This window comes from Entelurus aequoreus, linkage group LG08 (assembly GCF_033978785.1).
Source record: "Entelurus aequoreus isolate RoL-2023_Sb linkage group LG08, RoL_Eaeq_v1.1, whole genome shotgun sequence".
In the NCBI taxonomy this organism is placed as follows: Eukaryota; Metazoa; Chordata; class Actinopteri; order Syngnathiformes; family Syngnathidae; genus Entelurus; species Entelurus aequoreus.
Window position 1 is genome coordinate 74,487,139 of NC_084738.1, and position 12,500 is coordinate 74,499,638.

At 40.4% G+C, this 12,500-nt stretch overlaps 17 non-coding genes across 17 annotated transcripts; 9 read left to right on the forward strand and 8 right to left on the reverse strand.

Moving 5' to 3' along the window:
* Nucleotides 1-3,257: 3,257 nt before the first annotated feature.
* trnar-ccu (transfer RNA arginine (anticodon CCU)) lies at nucleotides 3,258-3,330 on the forward strand. The gene has a single exon. It is a non-coding gene; the product is annotated as a tRNA-Arg (tRNA).
* A 659-nt stretch (nucleotides 3,331-3,989) lies between these two features.
* trnar-ccu (transfer RNA arginine (anticodon CCU)) lies at nucleotides 3,990-4,062 on the reverse strand. The gene has a single exon. It is a non-coding gene; the product is annotated as a tRNA-Arg (tRNA).
* Nucleotides 4,063-4,430: 368 nt separating this feature from the next.
* Nucleotides 4,431-4,503, forward strand: trnar-ccu (transfer RNA arginine (anticodon CCU)). Its single transcript has one exon. It is a non-coding gene; the product is annotated as a tRNA-Arg (tRNA).
* A 466-nt stretch (nucleotides 4,504-4,969) lies between these two features.
* Nucleotides 4,970-5,042, reverse strand: trnar-ccu (transfer RNA arginine (anticodon CCU)). The gene has a single exon. It is a non-coding gene; the product is annotated as a tRNA-Arg (tRNA).
* A 367-nt stretch (nucleotides 5,043-5,409) lies between these two features.
* Nucleotides 5,410-5,482, forward strand: trnar-ccu (transfer RNA arginine (anticodon CCU)). The gene has a single exon. It is a non-coding gene; the product is annotated as a tRNA-Arg (tRNA).
* Nucleotides 5,483-5,949: 467 nt separating this feature from the next.
* trnar-ccu (transfer RNA arginine (anticodon CCU)) lies at nucleotides 5,950-6,022 on the reverse strand. Its single transcript has one exon. It is a non-coding gene; the product is annotated as a tRNA-Arg (tRNA).
* Nucleotides 6,023-6,390: 368 nt separating this feature from the next.
* On the forward strand, nucleotides 6,391-6,463 carry trnar-ucu (transfer RNA arginine (anticodon UCU)). The gene has a single exon. It is a non-coding gene; the product is annotated as a tRNA-Arg (tRNA).
* Nucleotides 6,464-7,023: 560 nt separating this feature from the next.
* trnar-ccu (transfer RNA arginine (anticodon CCU)) lies at nucleotides 7,024-7,096 on the forward strand. Its single transcript has one exon. It is a non-coding gene; the product is annotated as a tRNA-Arg (tRNA).
* Nucleotides 7,097-7,757: 661 nt separating this feature from the next.
* trnar-ccu (transfer RNA arginine (anticodon CCU)) lies at nucleotides 7,758-7,830 on the reverse strand. The gene has a single exon. It is a non-coding gene; the product is annotated as a tRNA-Arg (tRNA).
* A 368-nt stretch (nucleotides 7,831-8,198) lies between these two features.
* Nucleotides 8,199-8,271, forward strand: trnar-ucu (transfer RNA arginine (anticodon UCU)). The gene has a single exon. It is a non-coding gene; the product is annotated as a tRNA-Arg (tRNA).
* A 468-nt stretch (nucleotides 8,272-8,739) lies between these two features.
* Nucleotides 8,740-8,812, reverse strand: trnar-ccu (transfer RNA arginine (anticodon CCU)). Its single transcript has one exon. It is a non-coding gene; the product is annotated as a tRNA-Arg (tRNA).
* Nucleotides 8,813-9,034: 222 nt separating this feature from the next.
* On the reverse strand, nucleotides 9,035-9,107 carry trnar-ccu (transfer RNA arginine (anticodon CCU)). The gene has a single exon. It is a non-coding gene; the product is annotated as a tRNA-Arg (tRNA).
* Nucleotides 9,108-9,707: 600 nt separating this feature from the next.
* Nucleotides 9,708-9,780, forward strand: trnar-ccu (transfer RNA arginine (anticodon CCU)). The gene has a single exon. It is a non-coding gene; the product is annotated as a tRNA-Arg (tRNA).
* Nucleotides 9,781-10,445: 665 nt separating this feature from the next.
* On the reverse strand, nucleotides 10,446-10,518 carry trnar-ccu (transfer RNA arginine (anticodon CCU)). Its single transcript has one exon. It is a non-coding gene; the product is annotated as a tRNA-Arg (tRNA).
* A 367-nt stretch (nucleotides 10,519-10,885) lies between these two features.
* trnar-ucu (transfer RNA arginine (anticodon UCU)) lies at nucleotides 10,886-10,958 on the forward strand. The gene has a single exon. It is a non-coding gene; the product is annotated as a tRNA-Arg (tRNA).
* Nucleotides 10,959-11,519: 561 nt separating this feature from the next.
* On the forward strand, nucleotides 11,520-11,592 carry trnar-ccu (transfer RNA arginine (anticodon CCU)). Its single transcript has one exon. It is a non-coding gene; the product is annotated as a tRNA-Arg (tRNA).
* A 664-nt stretch (nucleotides 11,593-12,256) lies between these two features.
* On the reverse strand, nucleotides 12,257-12,329 carry trnar-ccu (transfer RNA arginine (anticodon CCU)). The gene has a single exon. It is a non-coding gene; the product is annotated as a tRNA-Arg (tRNA).
* Between the last annotated feature and the right edge of the window lie 171 nt (nucleotides 12,330-12,500).

The following is a 12,500-nucleotide window of genomic DNA, read 5'->3' on the forward strand; positions in this document are numbered from 1 at the left end:
AAATGACCCCCATTTCCTTCAGAAGCAGCCTCAGTGATGTAACCAGGGACCTCCCGAATAAATAGAGGAGCACGTGGGCTGTGCCTTAGAGCGTAGGTTGGAACTGTAACTGAGTGTACAGCCCAATACGTCTCCCCTCATTGAGCAAAATTGAACTCTGTCTCTGCATGATTCCTTGCTTCTTGTCTGTTTAATAAATGTCATCAGTGTTGGAACCTGACAACCGATGATGACTCAGATATGAATTTGTCAAGACAAAATTATTCATGCATTGTGTGGTGAGCAAAGTTTGGCTCCGTGACACGCCCACATCTCAGGACGTAGGCAAATTTCCTTCGCAATTTAAAAATCTTTGAAGGAATTCGTAAAAGCCCGACCCTTGTTTTTAGCATAAAACTGGCCGACGGAAACCAAGACGGTCGACTTCCTGCTTATTTTCAAACAATAATATGGTTTCTCGAGACGGTCATGTGACGATAGATAAAGCAGGGGTGTAATTTTTAGCTAATTTCTAAGGGGGGCGCTACTGAGTCAACTTAAAAATGTCGTGTTCGTTAAGGCCCTCATAAATGCGATTGAAGTGGGAGTACAATAAGGAAGAAGACCATTTCAATTGGGCCGTCGCAGCTTTTTGATGCTCGGGCCCTAAATACCGTATCTGTAATCCCATCTCATTACACTACTACACTCTGAGATAGCATGGATTGAAAGCTAGCTCGTAGCGGCCAAGAAGACGAGGCAGATCGTCAACATTTGGGGAGTTCTTTCAGTTTCAGCCTTAACAAGAAAGTTTGATCATATTACGCCTATACTGGCTCACTTGCACTGGCTTCCTGTGCACTTAAGATGCGACTTTAAGGTTTTACTACTTACGTATAAAATACTACACGGTTTAGCTCCAGCCTATCTCGCCGATTGTATTGTACCATATTTCCCGACAAGAAATCTGCGTTCAAAGAACTCCGGCTTATTAGTGATTCCCAGAGCCAAAAAAAAGTCTGCGGGCTATAGAGCGTTTTCTATTCGGGCTCCAGTACTCTGGAATGCCCTCCCGGTAACAGTTAGAGATGCTACCTCAGTAGAAGCATTTAAGTCCCATCTTAAAACTCATTTGTATAATCTAGCCTTTAAATAGACCCCCCTTTTTTAGACCAGTTGATCTGCCGTTTCTTTTCTTCTCTCCTCTTCTCCCCTGTCCCTTGCGAGGGGGAGTTGCATAGGTCCGGTGGCCATGGATGAAGTGCTGGCTGTCCAGAGTCGGGACCCCGGGTGGACCACTAGCCTGTGCATCGGTTGGGGACATCTCTGCGCTGCTGACCCGTCTCCGCTCGGGATGGTTTCCTGTTGGCCCCGCTATGGACTGGACTCCCGCTGATGTGTTGGATCCACTGTGGACTGGACTTTCACAATGTTATGTCAGACCCACTCAACATCCATTGCTTTCGGTCTCCCCTAGAGGGGGGGGGGGGGTTACCCACAGATGTGGTCCTCACCAAGGTTTCTCATAGTCATTCACCGACGTCCCACTGGGGTGAGTTTTTCCTTGCCCGTATGTGGGCTCTGTACCGAGGATGTCGTTGTGGCTTGTACAGCCCTTTGAGACACTTGTGATTTAGGGCTATATAAATAAACATTGATTGATTGATTGAGAGCCTTGATAGATCCTTTGGACCGTATCGTTGTGGATGTCTCGTCGAACGAGGAACACTCCCTGGTCGTGTAACAAGGCAAATGTAGAGGAGTTACCAGACTTTTTCAACGATGGTATTCAAACTACTGCACAAGGATGCTAAAAGACAACAGACTAACTCTGAAAAAAGATGCATCTTTCTTCAGCTCGAGTATGAACGAGTCCAATATTTCAAGAGGTTTTTACGGTGTGGTTTTGTTGTAATTCCTGAAGCTTAAAAGTCAATAGGGTTCCATTTGGAAGGAGACTTAGATTCCCGGCAATGTAAAGTGGATTTATAGCAGGTTCAGAAGTACAAAGGCGGATTAGGTTATGGGTTATGATTAGGTCAATGGGACATTATTCCTCCCTTGAAGCCATAAATGTCTGACAGATTGCAGAGAAGTCTTCAGTAGAAATGATCTTTTAATGTCTGCTCCTGCAATCATTGATTCGCCCCAGTTTCTTTTGCCCCTTTTTGAGAGACGGACATGTTTTTCGAATAAAAGAAAGAACCTGATCCTACTTACCATTTCTCCCTAAATCACAATCCGTAGTCTTGGAATGAATACTTACTTCCAGCCTGGTTTCATTCCATGCCAAATGATTTAGATGGTGGTTCCAGAGCTGCACATGAAGGTAAAAAGTGGCCAACTGCAGTGGAGAGACAGTCCATCTTGCGGATTGACTCCTGTGGGATGCTTGTGATCAGAAAGCGGGAAACTGGTCCTGCTGAGACAACACGGGATTTATGATACGGAGGCCGACTCCCACCTAGGCTGCGAGCTACCGCCGCGCTCCGAAGATTTACGACAGGGATGACACGGCTGATTATTCCTGGTGGCTGAAGAAAATTGGATGTGGTTCCGTTGAAGTGTGTTGGTACCGGTGCTGCTTGTCGTGTATCAAACCACAATGACCTCCGTCCCGGATCTGTGATTAATGAATGAACACATGCAAACATTGTTTGGATCGTGCCTTTGCCATGACCCGCTAAACCACTTGTGCAGGAATTCCTCTCCCCTGGACTTTGGAAGAGTCAAGCCAAACTAAATAACGACCGCACCACGGTCAAGGAGTAGCTACGACCCCTTTGATCCCGTCGGAATAGGCTTCTGGGTAATGGATTTGGAATAAATGTCAAGAAGGACTGATCTAAGGTTTCAGGAAATACAAACGATACATTAACCTGGATCAACTGTCGTTTTCACACACACACAAACCTCAGTTTTTCCCTTCCTAAAGCTGACTTGTCGGCCTTTGGGAGTCCATTCCACCGGTCTCATCAGTCTTCCATGTTTGGATGGGACCTCAAGCGAAAGGGGGCTGCCCCGTGTGATTGATGAGCCGTGACCAATTAGGAGCTTAGCCCGGAAAGCCCACAGAGATACTGGTGATCTCACATAAACACTGGTGAACGTCAGGCCCGAGAATACCTGCTGTCCACTGAAAGAGCGTTGGCGTCAGCGTCAGCAGCTGAGGAGGACGAGTGTGCTCCTCCAGAGGTTGCTCCATTGACTCAAAATACCATCCTGGCCGCCATAGGAGGTTTTTATAGAATATAGCATACCTCGCACTTTTATTGTGTGCCCCAGTGGCCTAATGGATAAGGCACTGGCCTCCTAAGCCAGGGATTGTGGGTTCGAGTCCCATCTGGGGTGTTGTCTTTTCCTCAACAAATAGAATCCACCAACACATCTGACCATTTGGTACAGACTAGATATGACCAAATTAGGATTGAATACATAGACCTGACTATAGACATGTTACCAAACTCAATACTAATGGATAAGGCACTGGCCTTCTAAGCCAGGGATTGTGGGTTCGAGTCCCATCTGGGGTGTTGTCTTTTCCTCAACAAATAGAATCCACCAACACATCTGACCATTTGGTACAGACTAGATATATGACCAAATTAGGACTGAAAACATAGATCTGACATGTTACTAAATTCAATACCAACTACGACAAATTAAATACCCAACAATCTACCTGTGTATGAGCACCTGGAACTGTGCCAGAATTACTTTAAATTAGGGCCTTCCAAATTAATGCGATAACGGGTTATTGAAATATTTTTTTTTCACTATTTTACAGAAAAAAAGTGAACATCTTAAAATGATTGGTCTAAAGCAGGCCTGGGAAATTATTTTGCCACGGGGGACCAAATTTAGAGGAAAAAAATGTGTCTGGGGGCCGATATATCTATTTTTAGGAACACTAATACAAATCCTCACAACAATGTCTGAATGCTACAAACGTTATGACAGACCGCCTTAAAAAACGGAATGGAATTTTAAACTTTTTTACTGAATGACAACACCCCAGATGGGACTCGAACCCACAATCCCTGGCTTAGGAAGCCAGTGCCTTATCCATTAGGCCACTGGGGCACTCAAATGAAGAGAACAATCAAAACAGACCTAGCGAAACGCAACAAAAGTGCGACAAAGAGTGAAATATGAACGCGAAAGATACAAAAACAAATGCGGCCTTAATTTGCCCAGGTCTGATCTAAAGTATAATATGTAGGAATATTCAAAAAACTTACAATAATAACATCTTAAAATGATTGGTCTAAAGTACAATATACAACAACATTAAAAAAAAATTCTATATGCGATTTTTCGGGATTCATTATGAGTTAACTACGGACCAAAGGCAACTAATCACCATTAACTATTTTCAAAGTTTCAATCATGATCATAACCACTCTGTGATTTCATCTGCAACCTGTTTTGATTGTTCTCTTCATATGTGTGCCCCAGTGGCCTAATGGATAAGGCACTGGCCTCCTAAGCCAGGGATTGTGGGTTCGAGTCCCATCTGGGGTGTTGTCTTTTCCTCAACAAATAGAATCCACCATCACATCTGACCGTTTACTACGGACTAGATATGACCAAATTAGGACTGAATACATAGACACGTTACCAAATTTGACAAATTAAATAACTAACAATCAGTTGAGTTCTACCTGTGTATGAGCACCTGGAACTGTGCCAGACTTACTTTAGATCAGGGCCTTCCAAATTAATGCGATAACGGCTTATTGAATTTTTTTGTATTCACTATTTTACAGAAAAAAAGTTAGCATCTTAAAATGATTGGTCTAAAGCAGGCCTGGGCAATTATTTTGCCACGGGGGACCAAATTTAGAGAAAAAAATGTGCCTGGGGCCGATATATCTATTTTTAGGAACACTAATACAAATCCTCACAACAATGTCTGAATGTTAAAAACGTTATGACAGACCGCCTTAAAAAATAGAATGGAATTTTAAACTTTTTTACTGAAAGACAACACCCCAGATGGGACTCGAACCCACAATCCCTGGCTTAGGAGGCCAGTGCCTTATCCATTAGGCCACTGGGGCACACAAATGAAAGGAACAATCAAAACAGATCAAGCGAAACGCAACAAAAATGCAACAAAGAGTGAAATATGAACGCGAAAGATACAAAAACAAATGCGGCCTTAATTTGCCCAGGTCTGATCTAAAGTATAATATGTAAGAATATTCAAAAACTTACAGTAATAACATCTTAAAATGATTGGTCTAAAGTACAATATACAATAACATTAAAAAAAAATTCTATATGCGATTTTTCGGGATACATTATGAGTTAACTACGGACCAAAGGCGACTAATCACCATTAACTATTTTCAAAGTTTCAATCATGATCATAACCACTCTGGGATTTCATCTGCAACCTGTTTTGATTGTTCTCTTTATATGTGTGCCCCAGTGGCCTAATGGATAAGGCACTGGCCTCCTAAGCCAGGGATTGTGGGTTCGAGTCCCATCTGGGGTGTTGTCTCTTCCTCAACAAATAGAATCCACCATCACATCTGACCGTTTGCTACGGACTAGGTATGACCAAATTAGGACTGAATACATAGACACGTTACCAAATTCGACAAATTAAATAACTAACAATCAGTTGAGTTCTACCTGTGTATGAACACCTGGAACTATGCCAGAATTACTTTAGATCAGGGCCTCCAAAATTAATGCGATAACGGGTTATTCAAATATTTTTTTTTCACTATTTTACAGAAAAAAAGTGAACATCTTAAAATGATTGGTCTAAAGCAGGCCTGGGCAATTATTTTGCCACGGGGGACCAAATTTAGAGAAAAAAATGTGTCTGGGGGTCGATATATCTATTTTTAGGAACACTAATACAAATCCTCACAACAATGTCTGAATGCTACAAACGTTATGACAGACCGCCTAAAAAAACAGAATGGAATTTTAAACTTTTTTACTGAAAGACAACACCCCAGATGGGACTCGAACCCACAATCCCTGGCTTAGGAGGCCAGTGCCTTATCCATTAGGCCACTGGGGCACACAAATGAAGGGAACAATCAAAACAGATCAAGCGAAACGCAACAAAAATGCAACAAAGAGTGAAATATGAACGCGAAAGATACAAAAACAAATGCGGCCTTAATTTGCCCAGGTCTGATCTAAAGTATAATATGTAGGAATATTCAAAAAACTTACAGTAATAACATCTTAAAATGATTGGTCTAAAGTACAATATACAATAACATTAAAAAAAAATTCTATATGCGATTTTTCGGGATACATTATGAGTTAACTACGGACCAAAGGCGACTAATCACCATTAACTATTTTCAAAGTTTCAATCATGATCATAACCACTCTGTGATTTCATCTGCAACCTGTTTTGATTGTTCTCTTCATATGTGTGCCCCAGTGGCCTAATGGATAAGGCACTGGCCTTCTAAGCCAGGGATTGTGGGTTCGAGTCCCATCTGGGGTGTTGTCTCTTCCTCAACAAATAGAATCCACCATCACATCTGACCGTTTGCTACGGACTAGATATGACCAAATTAGGACTGAATACATAGACCTGACCATAGACACGTTACCAAATTTGACAAATTAAATAACTAACAATCAGTTGAGTTCTACCTGTGTATGAGCACCTGGAACTGTGCCAGGATTACTTTAGATTAGAGCCTTACAAATTAATGCGATAATGGCTTATTGAAATATTTTGTTTTCACTATTTTACAGAAAAAAGGTTAACATCTTAAAATGATTGGTCTAAAGCAGGCCTGGGAAATTATTTTGCCACGGGGGACCAAATTTAGGTCTGGGGGCCATTATATCTACTTTTAGGGACACTAATACAAATAGTCACAACAATGTCTGAATGCTAAAAACGTTACGACTGACCGCCTTAAAAACGGAATGGAATTTTAAATTGTTTTACTGAATGAGACACCCAGAATGTACGTGAAAATAAAGAATGTGGGATTTACAATATTAACTATGAAGGATAAAACACTGAATATTGACAACATAAGGTGTATGTGTGCCCCAGTGGCCTAATGGATAAGGCACTGGCCTCCTAAGCCAGGGATTGTGGGTTCGAGTCCCATCTGGGGTGTTGTCTTTTCCTCAACAAATAGAATCCACCAACACATCTGACCATTCGGTACGGACTAAATATGACCAAATTAGGTTCAATACATAGACCTGACTATAGACATGTTACCAAATGCAATACTAATGGATAAGGCACTGGCCTTCTAAGTCAGGGATTGTGGGTTCGAGTCCCATCTGGGGTGTTGTCTTTTCCTCAACAAATAGAATCCACCATCAGATCTGACCGTTTGGTACGGACTAGATATGACCAAATTAGGACTGAAAACATAGATCTGACCGTAGACATGTTACTAAATTCAATACCAACTACGACAAATTAAATAACCAACAATCTACCTGTGTATGAGCACCTGGAACTGTGCCAGAATTACTTTAAATTAGGGCCTTCCAAATTAATGCGATAACAGGTTATTGAATTTTTTTTTTTTCACTATTTTACAGAAAAAAAGTGAAGATCTTTAAATGATTGGTCTAAAGCAGGCCTGGGAAATTATTTTGCCACGGGGGACCAAATTTAGAGAAAAAAATGTGGCTGGGGCCAATATATCTATTTTTAGGAACACTAATACAAATCCTCACAACAATGTCTGAATGCTACAAACGTTATGACAGACCGCCTTAAAAAAAGGAATGGAATTTTAAACTTTTTTACTGAATGACAACACCCCAGATGGGACTCCAACCCACAATCCCTGGCTTAGGAGGCCAGTGCCTTATCCATTAGGCCACTGGGGCACTCAAATGAAGAGAACAATCAAAACAGATCAAGCAAAACGCAACAAAAGTGCGACAAAGAGTGAAATATGAACGCGAAAGATACAAAAACAAATGCGGCCTTAATTTGCCCAGGTCTGATCTAAAGTATAATATGTAGGAATATTAAAAAAACTTACAATAATAACATCTTAAAATGATTGGTCTAAAGTACAATATACAATAACATTAAAAAAAAATTCTATATGCGATTTTTCGGGATACATTATGAGTTAACTACGGACCAAAGGCGACTAATCACCATTAACTATTTTCAAAGTTTCAATCATGATCATAACCACTCTGTGATTTCATCTGCAACCTGTTTTGATTGTTCTCTTCATAGGTGTGCCCCAGTGGCCTAATGGATAAGGCACTGGCCTTCTAAGCCAGGGATTGTGGGTTCGAGTCCCATCTGGGGTGTTGTCTTTTCCTCAACAAATAGAATCCACCATCACATCTGACCGTTTGCTACGGACTAGATATGACCAAATTAGGACTGAATACATAGACACGTTACCAAATTTGACAAATTAAAAGACTAATAATCATTTGAATTCTACCTGTGTATGAGCACCTGGAACTGTGCCAGAATTACTTTAGATCAGGGCCTTCGAAATTAATGCGATAACGGGTTATTGAATTTTTTTTTTTTCACTATTTTACAGAAAAAAAGGTTAACATCTTTAAATGATTGGTCTAAAGCAGGCCTGGGAAATTATTTTGCCACGGGGGACCAAATTTAGAGAAAAAAATGTGTCTGGGGGCCGATATATCTATTTTTAGGAACACTAATACAAATCCTCACAACAATGTCTGAATGCTACAAACGTTATGACAGACCGCCTTAAAAAATGGAATGGAATTTTAAACTTTTTTACTGAATGACAACACCCCAGATGGGACTCGAACCCACAATCCCTGGCTTAGGAGGCCAGTGCCTTATCCATTAGGCCACCGGGGCACACAAATGAAGGAGAACAATCAAAACAGATCAAGCAAAACGCAACAAAAATGCAACAAAGAGTGAAATATGAACGCGAAAGATACAAAAACAAATGCGGCCTTAATTTGCCCAGGTTTACACTAATACAAATCCTCACAACAATGTCTGAATGCTACAAACGTTATGACAGACCGCCTTAAAAAACAGAATGGAATTTTAAACTTTTTTACTGAAAGACAACACCCCAGATGGGACTCGAACCCACAATCCCTGGCTTAGGAGGCCATTGCCTTATCCATTAGGCCACTGGGGCACACAAATGAAGGGAACAATCAAAACAGATCAAGCGAAACGCAACAAAAATGCAACAAAGAGTGAAATATGAACATCTGACCGTTTGCTACGGACTAGATATGACCAAATTAGGACTGAATACATAGACCTGACCATAGGCACGTAACCAAATTCGACAAATTAAATAACTAACAATCAGTTGAGTTCTACCTGTGTATGAGCACCTGGAACTGTGCCAGGATTACTTTAGATTAGAGCCTTACAAATTAATGCGATAATGGCTTATTGAAATATTTTGTTTTCACTATTTTACAGAAAAAAGGTTAACATCTTAAAATGATTGGTCTAAAGCAGGTCTGGGCAATTATTTTGCCACGGGGGACCAAATTTAGGTCTGGGGGCCACTATATCTATTTTTAGGAACACTAATACAAATAGTCACAACAATGTCTGAATGCTAAAAACGTTACGACTGACCGCCTTAAAAAACGGAATGGAATTTTAAATTGTTTTACTGAATGAGACACCCAGAATGTACGTGAAAATAAAGAATGTGGGATTTACAATATTAACTATGAAGGATAAAACACTGAATATTGACAACATAAGATGTGTGTGTGCCCCAGTGGCCTAATGGATAAGGCACTGGCCTCCTAAGCCAGGGATTGTGGGTTCGAGTCCCATCTGGGGTGTTGTCTTTTCCTCAACAAATAGAATCCACCAACACATCTGACCGTTTGCTACGGACTAGATATGACCGAATTAGGTTGAATACATAGATAGACCTGACTATAGACATGCTACCAAACGCAATACTAATGGATAAGGCACTGGCCTCCTAAGCCAGGGATTGTGGGTTCGAGTCCCATCTGGGTTGTTGTCTTTTCCTCAACAAATAGAATCCACCATCACATCTGACCGTTTGCTACGGACTAGATATGACCGAATTAGGACTGAAAACAAAGATCTGACCGTAGACATGTTACTAAATTCAATACCAACTACGACAAATTAAATAACCAACAATCTACCTGTGTATGAGCACCTGGAACTGTGCCAGAATTACTTTAAATTAGGGCCTTCCAAATTAATGCGATAACGGGTTATTGAAATATTTTTTTTTCACTATTTTACAGAAAAAAAGTGAAGATCTTAAAATGATTGGTCTAAAGCAGGCCTGGGCAATTATTTTGCCACGGGGGACCAAATTTAGAGAAAAAAATGTGTCTGGGGCCAATATATCTATTTTTAGGAACACTAATACAAATCCTCACAACAATGTCTGAATGCTACAAACGTTATGACAGAACGCCTTAAAAAAAGGAATGGAATTTTAAACTTTTTTACTGAATGACAACACCCCAGATGGGACTCGAACCGACAATCCCTGGCTTAGGAGGCCAGTGCCTTATCCATTAGGCCACTGGGGCACACAAATGAAGAGAACAATCAAAACAGATCAAGCAAAACGCAACAAAAGTGCGACAAAGAGTGAAATATGAACGCGAAAGATACAAAAACAAATGCGGCCTTAATTTGCCCAGGTCTGATCTAAAGTATAATATGTAGGAATATTCAAAAAACTTACAATAATAACATCTTAAAATGATTGGTCTAAAGTACAATATACAATAACATTAAAAAAAATTCTATATGCGATTTTTCGGGATACATTATGAGTTAACTACGGACCAAAGGCGACTAATCACCATTAACTATTTTCAAAGTTTCAATCATGATCATAACCACTCTGTGATTTCATCTGCAACCTGTTTTGATTGTTCTCTTCACATGTGTGCCCCAGTGGCCTAATGGATAAGGCACTGGCCTTCTAAGCCAGGGATTGTGGGTTCGAGTCCCATCTGGGGTGTTGTCTTTTCCTCAACAAATAGAATCCACCATCACATCTGACTGTTTGCTACGGACTAGATATGACCAAATTAGGACTGAATACATAGACCTGACCATAGACACGTTACCAAATTTGACAAATTAAATAACTAACAATCAGTTGAGTTCTACCTGTGTATGAGCACCTGGAACTGTGCCAGGATTACTTTAGATTAGAGCCTTCGAAATTAATGCGATAATGGCTTATTGAAATATTTTTTTTTCACTATTTTACAGAAAAAAGGTTAACATCTTAAAATGATTGGTCTAAAGCATGTCTGGGCAATTATTTTGCCACAGGGGACCAAATTTAGGTCTGGGGGCCATTATATCTATTTTTAGGGACACTAATACAAATAGTCACAACAATGTCTGAATGCTAAAAACGTTACGACTGACCGCCTTAAAAAACTGAATGGAATTTTAAATTGTTTTACTGAATGAGACACCCAGAATGTACGTGAAAATAAAGAATGTGGGATTTACAATATTAACTATGAAGGATAAAACACTGAATATTGACAACATAAGATGTATGTGTGCCCCAGTGGCCTAATGGATAAGGCACTGGCCTCCTAAGCCAGGGATTGTGGGTTCGAGTCCCATCTGGGGTGTTGTCTTTTCCTCAACAAATAGAATCCACCATCACATCTGACCATTCGGTACGGACTAGATATGACCAAATTAGGTTGAATACATAGATAGACCTGACTATAGACATGTTACCAAACGCAATACTAATGGATAAAGCACTGGCCTTCTAAGCCAGGGATTGTGGGTTCGAGTCCCATCTGGGGTGTTGTCTTTTCCTCAACAAATAGAATCCACCATCACATCTGACCGTTTGGTACGGACGAGATATGACCAAATTAGGACTGAAAACATAGATCTGACCGTAGACATGTTACCAAATTCAATACCAACTACGACAAATTAAATAACCAACAATCTACCTGTGTATGAGCACCTGGAACTGTGCCAGAATTACTTTGGATCAGGGCCTTCGAAATTAATGCGATAACGGGTTATTGAATTTTTTTTTTCACTATTTTACAGAAAAAAAGTTAGCATCTTAAAATGATTGGTCTAAAGCAGGCCTGGGCAATTATTTTGCCACGGGGGACCAAATTTAGAGAAAAAAATGTGCCTGGGGGCCGATGTATCTATTTTTAGGAACACTAATACAAATCCTCACAACAATGTCTGAATGCTACAAACGTTATGACAGACCGCCTTAAAAAACGGAATGGAATTTTAAACTTTTTTACTGAATGACAACACCCCAGATGGGACTCGAACCCACAATCCCTGGCTTAGGAGGCCAGTGCCTTATCCATTAGGACACTGGGGCACAGATGTGAAGAGAACAATCAAAACAGATCAGGCGAAACGCAACAAAAATGCAACAAAAGTGAAATATGAACGCGAAAGATACAAAAACAAATGCGGCCCTAATTTGCCCAGGTCTGATCTAAAGTATAATATGTAAGAATATTCAAAAAACTTACAGTAATAACATCTT